The 20,927-nt window shown below is 41.0% G+C and overlaps 1 long non-coding RNA gene across 1 annotated transcript; it reads left to right on the top strand.

Annotated features, from left to right (window-relative positions):
* Positions 1-18,799: 18,799 nt before the first annotated feature.
* LOC133821357 (uncharacterized) lies at positions 18,800-19,562 on the top strand. The gene is made up of 2 exons (XR_009887507.1): positions 18,800-18,937; positions 19,022-19,562. It is a non-coding gene; the product is annotated as an uncharacterized LOC133821357 (long non-coding RNA).
* Positions 19,563-20,927: the final 1,365 nt, after the last annotated feature.

The following is a 20,927-nucleotide window of genomic DNA, read 5'->3' as shown; positions in this document are numbered from 1 at the left end:
CCTTTCAGGCCTTACAAGTGAATCATTGATAATATCTCTTCAAATGGATGGCGTTCCAAGTTCGTGGGACTGCCCCTCCATCTAGCCGAGCTAATTTATAAGTACCTTCTTTAATGACCTCGATGACTTGATATGGCCCTTCCCAGTTTGGTCCCAAGACTCCATCTTTGGGATCCTTTCCGGCCAAGAAAACTCTCCTGAGGACCAGGTCGCCAACGCTAAAGGCGCGCTTTTTAACTTTTGAGTTGAAATAGCGAGTGATTTTCTGCTGATAATGGGTGAGCTGGAGTTGCGAATCTTCTCGTCTTTCATCATCCAAGTCAAGGGAAGCGCATAGTAGCTCGTGGTTGCGGTCCTGGTCATACGACTGGACCCTATGCGAAAGCACCTTAATCTCCACAGGGAGGACTGCCTCACTCCCAAAGGTCAAGGAAAAAGGAGTATGACCTGTAGGAGTCCGATGCGAGGTCCGGTATGCCCAGAGAACCTGGGGGAGCTGCTCTGGCCAAACCCCCTTCGCTTCGTCTAGTCTCTTCTTGAGGCTTGCCTTTAACGTCTTGTTGACAGCCTCGACCTGGCCGTTCGCCTGAGGATAGGCCACGGAGGAGAAACTTTTCACAATTCCGTACCTCTCACAAAACTCAGTGAATAGGTCCCTGTCGAACTGAGTCCCATTGTCGGAAACAATCTTCTTGGGCAGCCCGAATCGGCAGATAATGCTCTTAACCATGAAGTCAAGGACTTTTTTGGAAGTTATCGTTGCCAAAGGTTCTGCCTCAGCCCATTTCGTAAAGTAGTCGATGGCGACCACAGCCTAACGGACCCCGCCTTTTCCAGTAGGGAGGGCGCCAACCAAGTCGATCCCCCAAACTGCAAACGGCCATGGGGAAGAGATTATCTTCAGCTCGACTGGGGGAGCTCGGGCAACTGTGGCGAATCGCTGGCACTTGTCACACTTCTTCACGTACGAGATCGAGTCTTTGGACAGAGTTGGCCAGTAATAACTTTGCCTCAGGACCTTTAAGGCCAAGCTTTCCCCTCCAGTGTGATCTCCGCAAAAACCCTCATGCACCTCCTGCAGGATGGCTTGTGCTTCGCCTGGAAGAACACACCGTAGGAGAGGTAGGGAGTGCCCACGTCGGTATAACACCTCGTCTACTATCGTATACCTGGGATCTTGATACAGCACTCGCCGTGCATCATCACGTCCTTCAGGTAGCTTTCCCTTGGTGAGATACTCAAGGATGGGGGTCATCCAGGTTGGCCTGGCGTCGATCATCTCGACCTCCATCCTGACTTCTTCTATACTTGGTTTCTCCAAGAATTCTACTGGCACTAACCCCAAGGTCTCCGTCTCCCCGGAGGTGGCGAGCTTGGAAAGAGCGTCCACATTGGTGTTCTGCTCCCGAGGTATCTGCTCGATCGAGCCTCGCCCGAATGCGGACAGCTCAACTTTTACCTTTGCTAGGTAGGCAGCCATCTTGGGTCCTCGTGCTTGATACTCGTCCAGAACCTGGTTTACCACAAGCTGGGAGTCACTGAAGCACTGGACGGAGCTCGCCCTCAGCTCCTGGGCTATCCTTAGCCCGGCCAGCAAAGCTTCGTATTCGGCCTCGTTGTTGGAGGCCTTGAATCCAAACCTCAGCGCCGAGTGGAATCTATGTCCTTCAGGGGATATCAAAATGATTCCAGCTCCGGAGCCATTCTCGTTGGATGAACCATCCACGAATATCCTCCACGATGCCTGGGCCGAGGTGACCTGGGGTGAGTCTTCTACAGGATCCTCCCAGAATCCTGTGCATTCGGCTACAAAATCGGCCAGGGCCTGACTCATTATAGCAGTTCATGGAGTGTACAGAATCTTGAACTGGCTGAGTTCGATTGCCCACTTTAACAAGCGTCCCGATGCTTCAGGTTTTTGCAAAACCTGCCTTAAAGGCTGATTGATCATGACGTGTATTGAGTGGGACTGGAAGTACGACCTGAGATTTCGCGAGGCCGTGATAAGGCAGAACGCCAATTTCTCCATCAACGGGTACCGGGATTCAGCTCCGAGAAGTCTCTTGCTGATGTAGTAAACTGGCTTCTGAATTCGGTCTTCTTCCCGAACTAATACGACACTGGCTGCATCCTCCGTGACAGCCAGGTAGAGAAAAAGAGGCTCTCCTGCTTTTGGTTTGGATAGTACGGGTGGCTCGGCCAGATGTGCCTTCAGGTCGAGGAAAGCGCTTTCGCACTCTTCTGTCCATTGGAACTTCTTATTCCCTCGGAGCAGGTTGTAGAATGGCAAACACTTATCGGTGGACTTTGAGATAAACCGATTGAGGGCTGCCACCCTTTCTGTCAGGCCTTGGACATCTTTGCGCGACCTGGGTGAGGGAAGCTCGAGCAATGATCTGATCTTGTCAGGGTTCGCCTCGATTCCCCGGGTATTGATGATGAAACCCAGGAATTTTCCCGATGCGAAACCAAAAGTGCACTTCTGCGGATTTAGCCTCATGCCATACTCCCGTAGTATCTTGAAGCATTCCCCCAGGTCGGAAACATGGTTATCGACGGTCTTTTACTTGACTAGCATGTCATCAACGTACACTTCCATGTTTTTTTTGATCTGGTCTGCGAACATTCTATTCACTAACCTTTGATACGTAGCTCCAGCATTCTTCAGCCCAAAGGGCATGACCTTGTAACAATAAATGTTAGTTGGGGTCATGAAACTGGTGTGCTCTTGGTCCGCCGGATTCATGGCGATCTGATTGTAGCCTGAGTACGCATCCATAAAGGACATGAGCTCGTGCCCCGCCGTGGCATCCACCAACTGGTCAATCCTTGGCAATGGAAAACAATCCTTGGGGTAGGCTTTATTCAGGTCAGAGAAGTCGATGCAGGTCCGCCATTTCCCGTTGGGCTACGGGACCAGCACGAGGTTGGCGACCCAAATCGGAAACTTGGCTTCACGGATAAAGCTGCATTTTTTGAGCCGGGCTACTTCTTCCTCTAAGGCTTCAGCGCGGGTTGTTCCTAGGCATCTCTACTTCTGGGACTTTGTAGGAATGCTTTTATCCAGATGAAGTGTGTGCATGATGACACTCGGGCTGATTCCCACCATGTCCTCGTGTGACCACGCAAACACATCCAGGTTACCCTTCAGAAATCTGATCAGCTCCGCTTTCCTCTCGCTGCAGAGGTTTTTTCCGAGCTTGACCATCCATGATGGGTTCTGCAGATCAATGTTTACTTCCTCGAGCTCCTCAATAGCTTGGAGCTCAGATCTGTCCTTGCCTATTCGGGGGTCAATATCCTCACTTAAGATGATATTTTCCCCTTTGACGCTTTGAGGTTTTTCAATCTCAGGACCAGCCAAGGGGTCCCGAGATTCCTCTTCACCACTTTGGATGGCCATTGCCAGTTGCCCGGGTTTCGATTTTCCCTTCATGGAAATGTTGTAGCGTTCCCTGGCAGCGAGCTGATCGCCACGGACAGTGCACATTCCCATGGAGGTAGGAAATTTCATTGCGAGGTGGCGAATGGATGTGGCGGCCTCAAAGGCTATGAGCGTGGGCCGTCCCAAAATTGCGTTGTATGCAGCGGAGCAGTCGATGTCCACGAACTCGAGGAGTTTGGAGACTGTTCGAGGTCCTTCCCCCAGGGTGATCACCAGCTCGATACTCCCTATACCCGTTGATACTTCTCCCAAAAAACCATATAGCATCAAGGAGGTCGCCTTCAGCTCGGCGACAGTCAAACCCATCTTCTCTAATGTGGACCGGAATAGGAGGTTCACCGAGCTCCCATTGTCGATCAGCACCCTCCTAACCCTTCGATTAGCGAGCTGAACTGCTATGACCAGAGGGTCATTGTGCGGGAACTGGACATGGCCCGCATCTTCTTCTATAAAAATGATCGGTTGCTTCTCCAATCGCTGCTGCTTTGGCAGGCGCTTCTCCGGGACAAACTCTACTCCATTGTGCGCCTTGAGTTCATTCACGTACCTCTTCTGGGCACCCCTGCTCGTGCCAGCCATATGCGGACCTCCAGAGATGGTGGATATCTCCCTTCCTATCATGGGAGGAGGGACGTCCTGATCTACCCGAGACCCGGGCTGACTGGCCGGGACTTCTGGAGCAGGTCGACTTGCTGGAACCCTGTTCCGCGCGTACTGGGCCAAGGGGCCGGCTTGGATGAGAGTCTCAATCTCATCTTTCAAATGCCTACAATCATCAGTATTGTGGCCAACATCGTTGTGAAAACGACAAAACTTGGAGGTGTCTCTCTTCCCCTTCTGGTGCTTCAACGGCTCCGACCTCTTCCAGGGGAGGCGAGTAGAGTTAGCCAGGAAAATATTCTCCCTAGACTGGGTGAGCTCTGTATAAGTCACGTAGACGGGCTTGAACTTGTCTACAGACTTATTCTTCTTTGGGCCGTGCTGGCTGTTTTCACCATTCCCCTTTCTTTTGCCTCCACTGAGTTGGTTGTTCTGTGTGACGTTTTGGGTCGCTGCCACGACCTCCGTCCCCACTCCAGCGGGCTGATCAGGGACCTGGCTGGTTCCTGCAGCTGAGGCTTCGGCTTCCTCCAAGTTTATCCATTCCTGGGCCCTATTAAGGAATTCGTTAAGCGAGCTAACTCCCTTTCTTTGTATATATTTCCAGAGTTCCCCAGTGCAGAAGAAGGTTGAGCAAAGGGGGATAGACAGCTCGATTCCAACTCGAGTGTTTATTCCAGGGCAATCAGAGTCTGGGACCGAGACCAGTTCCTCGGGGACGACAGGTCAGTCTTCTAGTTCTGAGTTTTGAATTATGTTGTTCGGCTTTAGCGTCATGCTATTCTTTTGTTGGTATGTATATAGAGAAGGGTGTATTGATGATATATGTAGATCACATGGTTATGTTGTGATGGGAAATGTAAGACGGTACTGGTAATCTAAGAGATGAGTTGGGTTATGAAAGGGACTCATTAGTGGTTCCCTGAGTTAGTTATGACTGGCTTTGGTTTGACCTAGGTATGGATTGGTTAAGTAATTAAAGAGTGGTCTTGAATGGCAAGGAAAGTGCAGCAATTTTTGAGCTTGAAAGCGGGAAGTCTTGTGACAATTGGCACTGTGCATGGATTCGATATGTTATGATACCGGATGTGAGGGCTGGAGTTTGTGCAGGGAGGTGCATGGAACTCTTAGCTAGTGTGGTGGATACTACCTAGGTTGTGTTAGTGAGATCAGGACAGACTGGATTAGTCTGTGTGTTTTCAAATGTGTTTCCAGGTGGTCTACCAGGCCTTCTTTTTATTAAAAGAAGATTAGAATGGTGATTGGTTTATTACCAGAGATGGAATCAGATGTAAACACTGTTTCGAGTGGCTCAGTGGGGTTATAAGAATTAAAGAGTTAGTTGCTGAGTAAGATGGAATCTTTTAAGGTGGATCTTGGATCTTGTTAAGACCAGTTAGAGATCAGAGTGAGAAAATCAAGTAAAGGGTTGTGTTGGTATTGGATTGGAGCACTGCGAGTGCTGAGCATATCTTGAGAATTGTTTGATGCTAAGTGCTTGTGAATAAGATGTATAGCGCATTCAAGGGTGGATTTGAATGGGATTTATGATCGTCTCGGACGATGGTATAGTGGTGTTTTCTCTGCGGAGAATTGCCAAGAGTGAAGGGTGCCTTGGGGACAGGAGTGTCCATGGATAGTAAAGATATTGCAGGTGCCTTGGGGGGGGGGGGGGGAAAGTGATAGGTCTTTATAGACCAGGATTAGTTTGAGGATTGTTATGACATCCTAGTGATAGGGAAAAGTGATGTTCTACGCGACATGTTGATTAGAGAATTTGACCAGAACTGGAGTAGAGTTTCTGGTGGGCCAAGTGGCCAGTTTATTGTTTGAGATTATTATCTCAAGAAAGATAAAAGGAAAGATGGTTAAGTGAGCCACAGACGGGCAAGGTTGAATGGAAAGCTTTAGCTGGATTAGCTAAAGGTTGTATAGTGACAGACATGAATTTATGGTGATAAAGAGATCGGATCTGGGATCCGATGGACTTTGAGATTAACTGAGAGATTCTGGATGAATCTCATGCTGCTCTTTTGTTCGTTTCATTCAGGCATCGTGAAAGGGTTACATGATGTGAAATCTTTATAGTGATGGCCTGAGATGAAGGGACATATATTAAGGCGTGTGTAAAGTTCTTAACCTGTTAGCAGATCGAGGCAGAATATCAGGAAACAGCAAGGCCATTACAGCCTTTGGGTATTTTATAGTGGGAATAAGAGAGCATCGTGGTGAGTTTCGCGGTGGGATTCCCAGGTTGATGGATCGGTATGATTTGGCATTAAGACATTGTGGACTGGTAGTTCAAGTGAGTTTATTTTATCAGTAAGGATAGAGAGCCTTCGTGAACTCAAGGTCTATCTTATCAGATGAAGACTTTATTGTGACTTCCAGGTTTTGGAAGGGTTAAGAAGGCGATGAGTATATAAATGGAACTTAGTACAGATTATCACTCTCAGACTGGTGGTAAATCAGAGAGAGAGAGAGGGTTATCCAATTATTATTGGAGGAACATCTTATAAGATGAGTGAGGAAATATATATACATATCTGAGTTCTGAGATGGTTCAGGGAAGTTATGAGATCGCTGGAGCTTGAATTTTGGTTGCTCATTTCTCAGAATAGACAGAACAGTATTATTGAACTGGAAGGTAGGAATGTGGAATTCCAAGTAGGAGAAGGTATTTTCTCTAAGGTATCACTATGGGAACTAAGACAAATTAAGCCCTAGTTTGTTTCAGCAGTTGGATCCTGATTGGGTCTGAACAGGGTGACTCTGAATCAATTTTACTTTTGGCACTGGCAGTTGTATACAGTGAGTTGTGTACTTCCATGCAGTGGACATGGGTTAAAGAACTTATGAGTTGAATTAGAAGAATCTGAAAGTTAGGTTAAGTATTCCGGTAGGGAATAGCCAGTTCAGATTGAGACATAAGTAATGAGATTCTGTTGAGCAGAATGTACCTTGGGTTAAAGTAAGGTTATTGAAATACTGAGGTCAAAGAATGACTTAAGGAATTTGTGACAAGTAAGTGGAATTCTGGATTCCGAGCTGTTAAGTAAATTTCGAGGATGAAATTTCTATAAGGAGGGGATAGTTGTAATGCCCCAAATTCCCTAATAAGGTTTAAGACCTTGATTGGGAGGCCGGGAGGGCCATAATTGGTTTATTATAGTATTTAATGATTATATGCATGTTTACGTGAATTATATTATTATATGTTGGTGAATGCATGCATATGGGCTCATATGTTAATTATGGGGGTAATTTGGTAATTTGGCCACTGTGGGCGTAGTTGTACATTTTGGGTGCATGAATGTGATTAATTATTATAGCCACATTATAAGGTGGATTGGTTCGAGCTTGTCGACATGAGACGATCATGAGTTGTAGGTGTTCGGTCTAGTCATAACGAGTTTAAGTTCGGGGCTCGGGGTGAGTCTCGGGGTGATTTTGATAATTAGAGCGCTACCGGGAGATAAAGGGTAATGGGATGTGAACTGTTGGTATTTGAGATTATTGAGGATAGCGGGAATTGGAGAGCGTTAATTATAGTTAACGAGATAGGCGGGAAAGGACGGTTTTACCCTCGGAAGACTTTAGAGGGGTTTATTTGGCTTAGGGGTATTTTAGTCTTTTGACCCTAAGGATTTATATCAGCTTTTAAGTGTTGGAAGGCTGTGGAAATACAGGGGAAAAACAGAGCTTATCTTCCCTCTCTCCCGATAGATTTTCTTCCTCTTTTCTCTTTGGATTTTCGAGCTCAGTTTGAGGAATCGAGCCAAGGAACCAAGCTTAGCCAAGCTAGGGTTATGCTCCACCATCGAAGAGGGTGTGTTGCCAAGATTAAGGTGAGTTTCTAGCCACTAGAACTCTTGGTTTTACTCTGTTTTATAAGTTAAGTTTCAGCTGGTTTTTGGGTTGGAAACTTGGGAATTGGTTGGAGTTTTGGCTAGGGTTCTTGGGGTTGTGGTCCTTAGGACATGTGGAGATGGTATTTGGGTTCATTTGGGAGTTAATTTGACGTTTGGAAGCTTTTGGTTTGGGTTAGAAATGGTAAAATCGAAGGAAAGAAAAATTGGGAATTGGCTGGCTGAAGGTAGCGCTACAGCGCCCAGTGTAGGGCGCTATAGCGCTACCTGCAGGGAGGTTGGGCGGTTTGTGTTTCTGCCTTGAGCGCTGGGGCGCTAGAAGGGCAACGCTGTAGCGCTCCCCTGTTTCCTCTTAACCCTGTTTTGGGTGTTTTTAAGGGTTTTTGGCTTGGGGTTTCAATCCTTAAGGCCCGGGATTGAATCTACTCACCGTATGGGCATGTTTTGAGGTCCCGAGAGTGGGGTTTAGGTTAAGACCCTATCTTTGGTGATTTTCATTAATTGGAGGTTGTTTTGGTTATGACTAGGTGACCGCTAAAGGACTAAAAGTTGATCGTTCTCAAGGGTCGTTCTTTTAATCGTTCTAGCTCGGCTTTGAGGTAAGAAAACTGCACCCTGTGTATGTGTGACACGCATGGCTATTATGATGCATGTTGGTTGATTATTGAGTATGACATGCATGTCTATTATGATGCATGTTGGTTGATTATTGAGTATGACATGCATGGCTATTCTTGATGCACGTTGATTGCAGGATATATTGCATATGATGCATGAGAAACATGTGATTAGGACATGCTTTGTATACTGGGTATGATATTGTTCAGAGCTTGAACCTCTGTGTTTATGCATAGTCCTAATGGTACTAATACCTGTTAAGTAAGCATGCTGAATACCTTGTTTATGGATAATAGACATGTGATATATGTTTAGTGGCATGGCTTACCTGTGTATGGCGCTGACTTATTAGTCAGAATCGACAATGGTGTCAGATCCGTCTGTGAAGCTGTAACTTATTAGTTAAGTTCACCACGGGCTGAGCACTGGTCGTGTTTCACCGACCCAAGGGTCAGAAGTGGCAGTGCGTTGTGAACGCCGGGCCAAATAAAGACTGGATCCAATCAAGGTCGGCATTGAATGACTCATATGGGGTATTAATGCTGGACCGACCAGAAGGTCAATGAGAACTATAAGCGCTTGCCTGGTCTACGACCAGATGACTATAGCCAAGGTATATGACCCCGGTGACCGTTTGTCACATGGCTAAGGGACGTTGTCCATAGTTTCGACTCTAGAGTCGTGAGGAAGGTTATGTTGGTGACTAATCACCATGCACCTGTCCTAATCAAACTTATGAAAAGATCACTTATCAGTTAAGCCCTGGTGACCCTATCGTCACATGGCTAGAAGGAGCGATGCTCATTATTGTGACTTTTGGCTATTGTCACCTATTTTCTTGGACTGATAGTCCTGAATGGTTACTATGGTTATTGTTGATATTATATCATGTTATTCTGTGTTTTCTTGCTGGGCTTCGGCTCACTGGTGCTACGTGGTGCAGGTAAGGGCAAGAGGAAGCTGGACCATCCTTGAGTTGGAGAGCTTAGGTGATGACGTGTACATATGCAGCTGCTCGTCCGCCACGGCCGAGGTTTTAAAGTGGAACTAGGGTTGAACCCTGTTTTGCCGCTTAGAACGGCCTGTTGTAAATATTTTCTGTAATAAACTCTGAAACTTTATTTTCGGGATCCCAATGTATAAATTAAACGTTCTAGTGAAACGTTACATCCTAACCAAAGTTTTTAATCCCTAAACCGCTAATCATACTTAGTTCACGATTTTGGCCAAATGACTCGATTAGCGAGTTTAGCACTGTTTACAAGGCACACCGTAACGGTCCCTGGAGTGTGGGGCGTTACACTGATTGACTATCTTTTGCCTTGCTTGAACCCCTGCCTGGCTGGTCCACTCAGGGTGGAAAGAAAGATTAAACACCTCAGCTCGGGGCCAATGTTGTGGGCCATCATCAGGGTGTTGAACATCCCCAGATGATCCGATGGATCTCCGTCTCCATCGAACTTAGACAGGTGCGGCATACGGAAACCAGGTGGGTAAGCCGTTGCTGCTATGCTGGGGGCAAAGAGCTCCATCTCGTCCCCTGAATCATATTCATCTTTTTCTTTCTTCGAGAGGAGCTTCCTCATTAGCTCCTCCATCTGGGCCAGGCGCACGAGGGTTTGGTCCTGATTTCCTTGGTTATTCCGGGGATGTTCAACAGCTCCGGACCCATTGTACATATTTGGTGGGTTATTGCCCCTCCTATCTTGAGATAGGTTATTTAGGGCATTCCCGCCGTTACGTACTTCGGACAGGGCTCCCCCTGAGCGAGCATAGCTGTCTCCTCCTGCTGGCTCCCCTCTATGAGAGTTAAGGCGATCTCGCAAGTCGCCCCCCTGGGTGGCCTGTGGACTTTGTGCCGAGCTCAAACGCTGACGCAGGTCTCTGCCAGAAAGGTCACTCCGGCGACTGCCGGTCCAGTAGCTCCTGCTAGAGAGGCTCGGAGCTCGCCTTTGGTGGTGAGGATCTGGGCTTTCCCTTGGTGCCCTGCTACGTCGGGAAGGTCCGGCTGATGGTGGGTTTCTCCTGCTACTTCCATAGGCTGGAATATCTCGGACGGGCCGAGGAGGAGATGGATATCTGATTGGAGATGGAGGATGCTTGACCGGAGAGCCGATCCTAGTTCCGTCAGGACGGATCAAATTAGGTGGGGGCCTTTCGGCCCTGCCAACCTGCGGGTCCCGCGCCTGGCGGTCTGGACGAGGCGTAGGATGGCTGTTGGGGATGGGCTGACGCTGCAAGCCCTCCCCGGACCTCCTTCTGGAATTTCCTCGAGCCCTCCTGGGCGCGCTCAAGGCTGGTTGGGAGCTAGGAGTTGAAGTTCTGACCGAACGGCTGTACTGCTGTTGCTCGGCTCTAGGCATTTCTCCGAAGTTTGCCTCTCGACGGTGCGACGAGGGAGTGGAGTTGGCTGTCAGAAGTCTGTCCGAGCGGCTATGCCTGGACCGGTTACCCTGGCGAGACTTAGGAGCCTCGCCTTGCCTCTCTCCGACGTTAACGTCGGTTGTGAGAGGGGGTAGTCGGGCCAGCACATTCTTGATCTGCTGATTAGCTATTGCTAGCTGGCTCCTCAGCTGAGCATTCTCCATTTCCACCGCAGTGTAATAACATGGGTTTGGATTAGGTGGCCGGGGCGCCGAACTTCCAGTGTCATCTTGGCCCACCGGTTGTTTTCCTGGCCGCTGTTAGACTTCAGGAATTTGTTCGTCGGGGATGGCGACATGATGAGCCTCCTGCCCATCATGTTGTTCAATCTCGTTACCGTGTCTGGATCGAGTAGTCACCATAGTTGGATGTTTGCGGCAGCACTAATCTGACTTGCTCTCAATGAAAGCACCAAACTGTTGACGCAGTTCTTCGCCAATAGGTAATTAATAAAAGAAGAGAAAGGGATTAGTGCTTAGGTTGAACCGGAATAGATCAATGACCTTCGAAATGAAATGGTGACTCAAAATATGTTTTTTGAGTGGTTCAAAGGTTAAAATCCTTCTACTCCACTAGTCAGTATTATTGCTATATACTGGGTATTTGATTACAGTGTATTTCTTACAATATAGAATCCAACCCCTTATAACTCCCAGGGTCTCCATATTTATAGGAGAAGGCACCTGGGAGTTGGTAAGAAGGTCATTCCGTGACCTTCTTACCTATCATGTCAACTCTGTGACATTCATGATTAATTCCTAAACCTGACACATAAGTGTGGTCAAATCAGTAGGTGAGGGGATAATGGGCCGCACGACTCAAACCAGTCGTGGGTGTCTGAATACGCACGTTCCTGCTGCGTGTCCGAGAAGTCAGGGGTATATCAGACATGTGATGTCTGATATATGCACGTTTACCTTGCGTGATTGACTTTATAAAAGGTCACAGCCTTCAACTCCAGCTCGCACAACGAGCTGGATGCTTCCCTCGACCTGTGGTCTTCAGAGCCCAGGCTCAGTCCTTAAGCAACCTTGGCGAACCCTTAGGTTACCTCGCGCTAAGGAGGTAGGACCTTACGATGGCAGCTCCGATCTTGGGGATGTTCACGTGGTAGTCCTGATTGGTCCGTATCTCAGCTTGCTAATCAGCCCGTGGGAAAATCAGGGCGTACACATATATTCTCAATACATTATTATCATGCAATTATTCCAAAAATCACAATCATCATAACTTCATACAAGATCTTGCCACAACCTATCATGTTTCTAAAATTTTCATTGACATAAAACATAATAAAAATAACCATCATGCTTTTGAATACCCCTTTAGGCTGAAACACATCCAATAAACAAATAACCTATTCTTTTCATGTATTTCAAATATTCATCATCACTACACATATTCTCATTACACAACCATAAAAATCAAACCCAACAACATAAACCCATGCATAAAATTATAAGAAAACACTCCATCAATCCATGAACATCATATCCTTAGGGCTATAGATTTGATACCTCTCTTGATTGTAAAATCAAGAATACAAAATGATCAACACCCAAACTTCACCACCCCTTGTTCAAGCCTAGGATTTTTTTCAAAACCACCATGAGGAGGAGAAAGAATTCAATCACACACAACAAATAAACAAATTCAATATCATATAATCAAGAAAAAGAGATTGGACAAACAAAAACACAAGAAAAACATACTCTAGACTTGGTTCCTCTTCTCCTTCTTCTTCTTTCTTCTTCTCCCTCTCTCTCTACACGCCACACTCTCTCTCTCTATCTCTCTCTCTAGGTTAGGACAGCCACACAAGAAATGCCCTCCTCTTCCTTTCCTTTCCCCTTTATTCAACTCTCTCAATAAAGCCTCACCAACATAAAATGGTAAGTTTCCTTTTTTCCATTTTATTTTCTCTTAATTTCTTATTATTTTCTTTTATGATAATAGATATAAAAGAATAAAGGGTGATCACATTCCTATCCCAAAATAGCTAGTGTCTTCCAATTTTTGATTTTATTGCCTTAAAAAAAAACAATCCCTTTCCCACTACACGCCCAACACTTGCCCTTTTTGAATTTTATTTATTTATTTTCCTATTTATTAAAATAAAACTACCCAAAAATATCAATAAATGGCAATTATAAAATGTGTAGAAAATCCGCACATGTGCACCCTATTACCATATACTTGCACACACTAAAACACTAGGGTGCATCACTATCTACCATGCACCTTAGTGCATTCAACCAAAACTCACATAATTACCTCAATTGTCACACTTATTTAAAATGTAACACTAATAGTAAAATAAACATGTTACACAATTATTCACTTATTAAATTAATTAACCAAACAAACAATTAACAAATTTAAATTCAAAAGATTATACCAAACAATTCTAACAATTAAATAAAATAATAAACAATCAAATAAAACAAACAACAAATAAATAAAATAAAAAACATTTAAATAAAGAAATTCATCACACTTAACATTTAAATAAAATAAATCACAAAATTTAAATAATCTAAAAAAAAAATTTGGTGCACTACAACCGAAAACGTCCCCGAGGGCAAAATGGTAAAATTCCCCAGTATTCCCACCTAAGCTTCCTAAACTCAAATATATCTCCAATTATTAATTTCCATAACCCGATAACCCAAATAACCATCTAATACTCGAAATACTCCTTGACTTGCCCCAAGTTAAGTATTAGGTCCCGTTGTGACTTTCCCGCTTACTAGTTCCCTAGGATCGCCTCAAGTCGCATGCTGCAGATTTACCCACATAATAATGTGGTCCTCACAGTTATAACATATAATCACACAAGCATTCTTATCACAGAATCATGCATTAAACTACTTAATTCACACATAAACCAATTATGCCCTCCAGGCACACTAATAAAGGCCCTTAAACCATATTAGTGATTTTGGGTCGTTACAACCTTAATCCTTGTTACAGATCGATTTCTGCCTTGTTTTCCTTCAAGTTTGAGGTGTTTTTGAGGTTGTGGCTCAAGTATGAGAGTTTGAGTTTTGGTGGGTTTTTAAACAAGATTTTAGTTGGGTTTTGTTGCTGGGAAGATATCAAAACTGTTATGATGGTTGAATTATTGTTTTAGGGTGGAATTGGGATGGTTTTGGTTGAATTTGGCTGATGAAAAATGGAAGAAATTTGGGTTCGTAGGGCCAAGTTGCGACCCTATTCTTGAGAGGTCGCGACCCAACTGAACCCAGGGCCCTTGGGGGCTTATGTTTGGGAGGCGCGCCACGACCCTCAAGAGAAGGTCGTGGCCCGTGTCCCATTTCTAGGGGAGGAAGGCCTTTGACTTGAGGGGTGCATCACGACCCTCAAGGGCTGGTTGCAGCCCGCCTGGGCTATTTTGGCCATGGTGAGTTTTTAGTGATTGGAATCTATTCCTATTACCCGGTTTAGTAGAGTTCGAGGTCCAGGAGTCTAGGACTCGGTATGGAAACCTTTATCTGCTCATTATTGATGGAATCCTATATTATGGTTGTGACTAGGTTATCGCTAATGGCTCAGAACTGGGATCGTGCTCGAGGGTCGTTCTTATTTTACGTTATACTCAGCCCTAAGGTAAGAAAACTGCACCCAATACATGCTATATGTGACTAGGGCTTGGACCGACTGTTAATAATAGTTATGAATAGGGCTTGGGCCCCTGAGAATGATTATGTTTAAGTTATCATCTCGTTTGTTGATTAAACATACTTGAACATTATGTACCTGATTAAGTGTTACATGACTGTTCGCATGGTTTGCGTAGCTAGGGCTTGGCCCCATTAAATAAGCATGATAATTACAATGATTACGGTTACTTGATGATGTTAAGTGATTACTGTGTATGCATTCTTGTATTGTTGAGGTATGCCTATCCATAACTATTTTTGTATTGATATTTGAATACCTGGTTCAAGGCTTGACTTATTAGTCAAGGACTGCAATAGTGCGCTGCCCGCTAGTCAAAAGGCTTAGGCCCAAATCAGCAACGTACTATTACGTTGGCCGGCCTAATGGTCGATGGAAAACAAAAGTGTTTGGCTAGCACCATGGCTAGTTACTTAGAGCTAAGGGCGAGGGCCGCAGGTGACCCTATGGTCACATAGCTAGGGCATAGGGCCCCGAGGTTGACTTTATAGTCAACTGTTCAGGGCAGTGGCCCCAAAATTGTCCAATGACCATTTATTTGTAATTGTATGTCTGTATGAGTAGGTTATTACTGCTGGACATTCTAGATAATTATCTAGGAATCTGTAGTTTCTGTTTATGCGCATGTCTAAGTTTTCTTGCTGAGCCTTGGCTCACGGGTGCTTCGTGGTGCAGGTAAGGGAAAAGGATAGCTTCACCAGCCATGAGTTCACTACTACAATTTAGACATCAGCCATCGTACATGAGAGGTCGGTTCTCCTTAAACCGACTTAACACTTGTTCATAAGTCGGTTTACACAGAACCGACCTATCATGTATGTCCAAGGTAAGCATGGGAGGTCGGTTGCGCGAGAATCGACCTACAATGTGGACATGGTAGGTCGGTTATGTGTGAACCGACCTCCCATGCTTGTAGAGGACATAACAGGTCGGTTCATGCAAAATCGACCTACCATGTTGTCATGGTAGGTCAGTTCATTGTAGACCGACCTACCATATCCTACCTTGCTAACATGGTAGGTCGCTACTATGTGAACCGACTTATCATGTCACATTATAAATTTTTTAAAATATATTAATTTATTTAAACTATAAATATATATCTATATGTAAGCTATTAGTGTATGAAATGATTGTAAGAAATTTAAATTTATTAATATTACATTATAATGTTTTGAAGTATAAATAAATAAATGAATTAAATTAAATTAATATATTTTAATTTTTGGAATATAAATAAATTAATAAATTATTTGTAATTAAAACAAACTAATTTAATTTTTTTATAAATAAGAAAATATTTTAGTTTAGTAGTATTTATAATTTAAAATAAAAAAAAATTTATAAAATAATTTAGAGTATCTCTTTAATAATTTTTTAGATGACATGGTAGGTTGGTTGTGTGGGAAATGACTTCTCATGTGACATGGTAGGTCGGTTGTGTAAAATCGACCTACCATGTCATTATAAAAATACATTATTAAAGATACTCTAATTTTTTTTATATTATTGAAATTTTAAAATATATTAATTTATTTGGGTATGAAATAAGTATAAAAAAATATATACTTATTAATATTACATATATTATAATTTTTGAAATATAAATAAATTAAAAAATTATTTGTAATTAAAATATTTTATTTCATTTTTATAAACAAGAAAATATTTTAATTTAATAATATTTATAATTTAAAATAAAAAATACTTTACAAAATAATTTAGAGTATCTCTTTAATAATTTTTTAGATGACATGGTAGGTTGGTTGTGTGGGAAATGACTTCTCATGTGACATGGTAGGTCGGTTGTGTAGAACCGACCTACCATGTCATTATAAAAATACATTATTATAGATACTCTAATTTGTTTTATATTATTGAAAGTCTAAATATATTAATTTATTTAAACAATACATATATATAATTTATTTGGGTATGAAATAAGTATAAAAAATATATACTTATTTATATTACATTTATTTTAATTTTTGAAATATAAATAAATTAAAAAATTATTTGTAATTAAAAAAAATTATTTCATTTTTATAAACAAGAAAATATTTTAATTTAAGAATATTTATAATTTAAAATAAAAAATACTTTATAAAATAATTTAGAGTATCTCTTTAATAATTTTTTAGATGACATGGTAGGTCGGTTATGTGGGAAATAACTTCTCATGTGACATGGTAGGTCGGTTGTGTAGAACCGACCTACTAGGTCATTATAAAAATACATTATTAAAGATACCCTAATTTGTTTTATATTATTGAAAGTTTAAAATATATTAATTTATTTAAACAATACATATATATAATTTATTTGGGTATGAAATAAGTATAAGAAAATACAAACTTATTTATATTACATATATTTTAATTTTTGAAATATAAATAAATTAATAAATTATTTGTAATTAAAAAATTTTATTTCATTTTTATAAACAAGAAAATATTTTAATTTAAGAATATTTATAATTTAAAATAAAAAAATTTATAAAATAATTTAGAGTATCTCTTTAATAATTTTTTAGATGACATGGTAGGTCGGTTGTGTAGAACAGACCTACCATGTCATTATAAAAATACATTATTATAGATACTCTAATTTGTTTTATATTATTGAAAATTTAAAATATATTAATTTATTTAAACAATACACATATATAATTTATTTGGGTATGAAATAAGTATAAAAAAATACATACTTATTTATATTACATATATTTTAATTTTTGAAATATAAATAAATTAATAAATTATTTGTAATTAAAAAAATTTATTTCATTTTTATAAACAAGAAAATATTTTAATTTAATAATATTTATAATTTAAAATAAAAAAACTTTATAAAATAATTTAGAGTATCTCTTTAATAATTTTTTAGATAACATGGTAGGTCGGTTGTGTGGAAAATGACTTCTCATGTGACATGGTAGGTCGGTTGTGTAGAACCGACCTACCATGTCATTATAAAAATACATTATTAAAGATACCCTAATTTGTTTTATATTATTGAAAGTTTAAAATATATTAATTTATTTAAACAATACATATATATAATTTATTTGGGTATGAAATAAGTATAAAAAAATACAAACTTATTTATATTACATATATTTTAATTTTTAAAATATAAATAAATTAATAAATTATTTGTCTTATTGCCATTTCTTACATGAGCCTCTGCATCTTCCAAGGAAGCACTCATAATCTCCAGCTTGATCTTTGCTTTGCTGACTTGGCCTTCGACTCCAGAAAAGAATTTAGCTTCGGAAAGGATGAACTTTCCAAGACTCTTAGACTGAGAAAAAAGTTCAACCCTCTGCCATATATTTTTATTCTTCTTTTTCAGTAAGTGAATTTATTTTAACTCTGTTTCAAATTTTAAGGCCTGATCATTGTTTTAAAGAAATTTGTCATTTTCTTTTTTGATTATTTTAAAGTATTTCCACTAAATGACTTTAAATTATTTTAAAGCAAATTAAACTAGAATTGAAGTGATCATTTGTTTTGGTTTGATTTGTTCAAATTAATGACCATTATTTTAAATTGACTGGTGGTCCTTAATTCGGTGGTCAAAAGTAGCTTTGTGTTGTCTTAATGTATAGTGTGTACGTAATGTTTTTAAATTGATTCACCCTGACTTGGGAATGATGGTTATTAAAAACATGTTTGATAAAAAAATTACTCTTTCATTGGAGATATAGCTTGTAATCAAGTTTATGTGGAGAGGATATGATATCTCTTGTAAACTTTGTTGTTGAGATAGGCCATGAGAATGATTTATATATCTCACAAGAAGATATAGTCCACTTTGGTTTAATGGAGGAGATTGGAGCATCATGTATATAGTTATCTATTAGGTATCAAAGATTTTTAAAACCATTATAAGTTTGTAGATAACATATTTTATAAATTTAACAAAGATATATATTTTTTATGTAGGATTTTATACTTCCAATTAGTGAAAAGAGAGATTAGTCACTTTCTTCATTTTGTTGAGCCAATTTGGTTATCAAATGTTGGATCCACTGAAGAAGAACGAGTTCAATGGGTATCAAAGCGTATGATTGATTCAAATCTGGATCAAATGTAGTTGTTTCCATATCATAAGGGTTAAATTTTTTACTTTTAGTATTTTGTTTGTGATTATATATAATATTATTAATGAAATATTTTTGTGTTTCTGCTAGAAAACATTGGATACTTATAATAATGGATTTTGATCACCAATTGTGCTATTTCCTGGATTCTCTTGACAATTTTCAACCAGATGAAATCAAATCTCACATTTCTTGGTAATAATCAAACCAATTAACTATATACTATTAAATTCATTTAAAAATTAACAACATATAATTGTTTATGTTTTTATTGCATAGTGTCTTTCAACATTTGCGCACAAATAATGCGAAAACTAAGGAAGTAGTGTGGAGAATTGTTAAGTGTCCTCGTCAACAATCAAAATCAGTAAAATGTGGATACTATGTTATGAGGATGACGAAAGACTTCGTGACAAATGAGTTTTCAATGCGATGGATAACTAGTAAAGTAAGTGAAAATATTTATTATTAAAGTTCTAGCTTCATCTCAAGATTAAGTATATTAATTCAACTCACGCAATGAATTTTGTTTTAGTGTGGCGAGAAGAACTCTTACACAAAGGATGAGATCAATGAAGTACGTGAAGAATGGGCACAATGCGTTATGGATTTGATGAGTACTACATAGGTCTACTCACTTTTGTTAACTTAGATTTTTAAAAAGATATACTTAGAATAACTTGGACTTTCTTTGAGATACACACATTTTTATTATCTAACTATAGTTTACAATGCTTATATGAGTAATTTTGTAATTAACTTGAGACTCATCATTATTTTGGATATTTAATTCAAATTCTAATATTTTATATTACTGTGATATATGTTTTGTTTTGTTAAGTTTGTTTGTATAAAAAGCAGGATTTGTTTTGGCATAATACTTTTAATGAAAAACAAAAAACACCATAAGTCGGTTCTACTAAAATTGGCAATAGATGTCTACACCATAAGTCGATTGGGAACCGACTTACCCTGTTTTACACTAGAGGTCAGTGTGCCACACCGACCTATCATGATTTACACCAGAGGTCGGTGTGCAACCGACCTACCATGTCTTACACTAGAGGTTGGTGTGCAACCGACCTACCATGTCTTACACTAGAGGTCAGTTTGGCGCCAACTGACCTACTATGTTTTTACATCATAAGTCACTGCATGGGAAGTCGGTTCCTAACCAACTTATGAACGTTCAGAAGTCGGTTTTTAACCGACTTATCATGTAATTTTTGTAGTAGTGGTTGGAGGGCTTCAGTGGCGGCGTGTACATATGCAGCTGCTCGTCCACCACGACCGATGATATCTCAGAGGAACTAGGGTTGTAGCCCTAATTTTGCTGCTTAGGTCGGTCGGCTGTAATTTTAATGTATATACACCTTTTTAAAAGTTTGGTTGTAATATTTTGGGATCCCATTTATGTATGAACTTTTTAAATAAAATTCAACAGTTCCTTTGACCAAAAATTTTAACCCTAGTTACACTTTTATAACCAAATGACTTAATTAGCAAGTTTAACACAATTTATAGTACACAGTGTAATGGTCCTTGATTAGGAGGGCATAACACACAATTTGTTGTTGTAGGAACCAGCAAGACCCATGTTCAGCTCGCTGCAGCGGTGGCAGATGTTGCAGCTACGGCTAAGCTCGCTACCCAGAATAACCAGGTGGGGAGCCATAAGTGGAAGGGGACTAGTGAGGGCGACCAGAATGGAACAAAAAAGATTAAGCTTGGTGAAAAGTACAAGTCCATCTACACCGCCTATACCGACCTGATAAATACATGAGAGTGTATCATCTTGGCAAACTCTAATCACCTTCCTTGGAAGAAACTGGAGCCCCTGAGGCACCAGAGCACAAAGAGACACACCGCCAAATTTTGCTGATATCACAACAACATTTACCATAGCACTAATGATTGCCGCCTGCTAAAATATGAGATCGAGACTCTCATTTGGGCTAGACCGTTAGCCCAATATGCCCAAAATATAGTAGTTCCCAATCAGCCAGTCGAGCAAAATATCCATCCAGCTCTGGAAAATCTGGCCAGTCAACCCCAGACTCAACCATATCAAGGGAATCAAATCATCCCCCCTCCAATAGAAGGGAGGGACATAGCCATTATTGCCGGAGGACCTCATTTGGCAAGCAAGAGGAATAGGGCCCAGAAAAGGTACATACTTGAGTTA

This window comes from Humulus lupulus, chromosome 3 (assembly GCF_963169125.1).
Source record: "Humulus lupulus chromosome 3, drHumLupu1.1, whole genome shotgun sequence".
Taxonomy (NCBI): Eukaryota; Viridiplantae; Streptophyta; class Magnoliopsida; order Rosales; family Cannabaceae; genus Humulus; species Humulus lupulus.
Note: the sequence above shows the minus strand (reverse complement) of the source record. Positions and strands in the feature narration are given on the sequence as shown.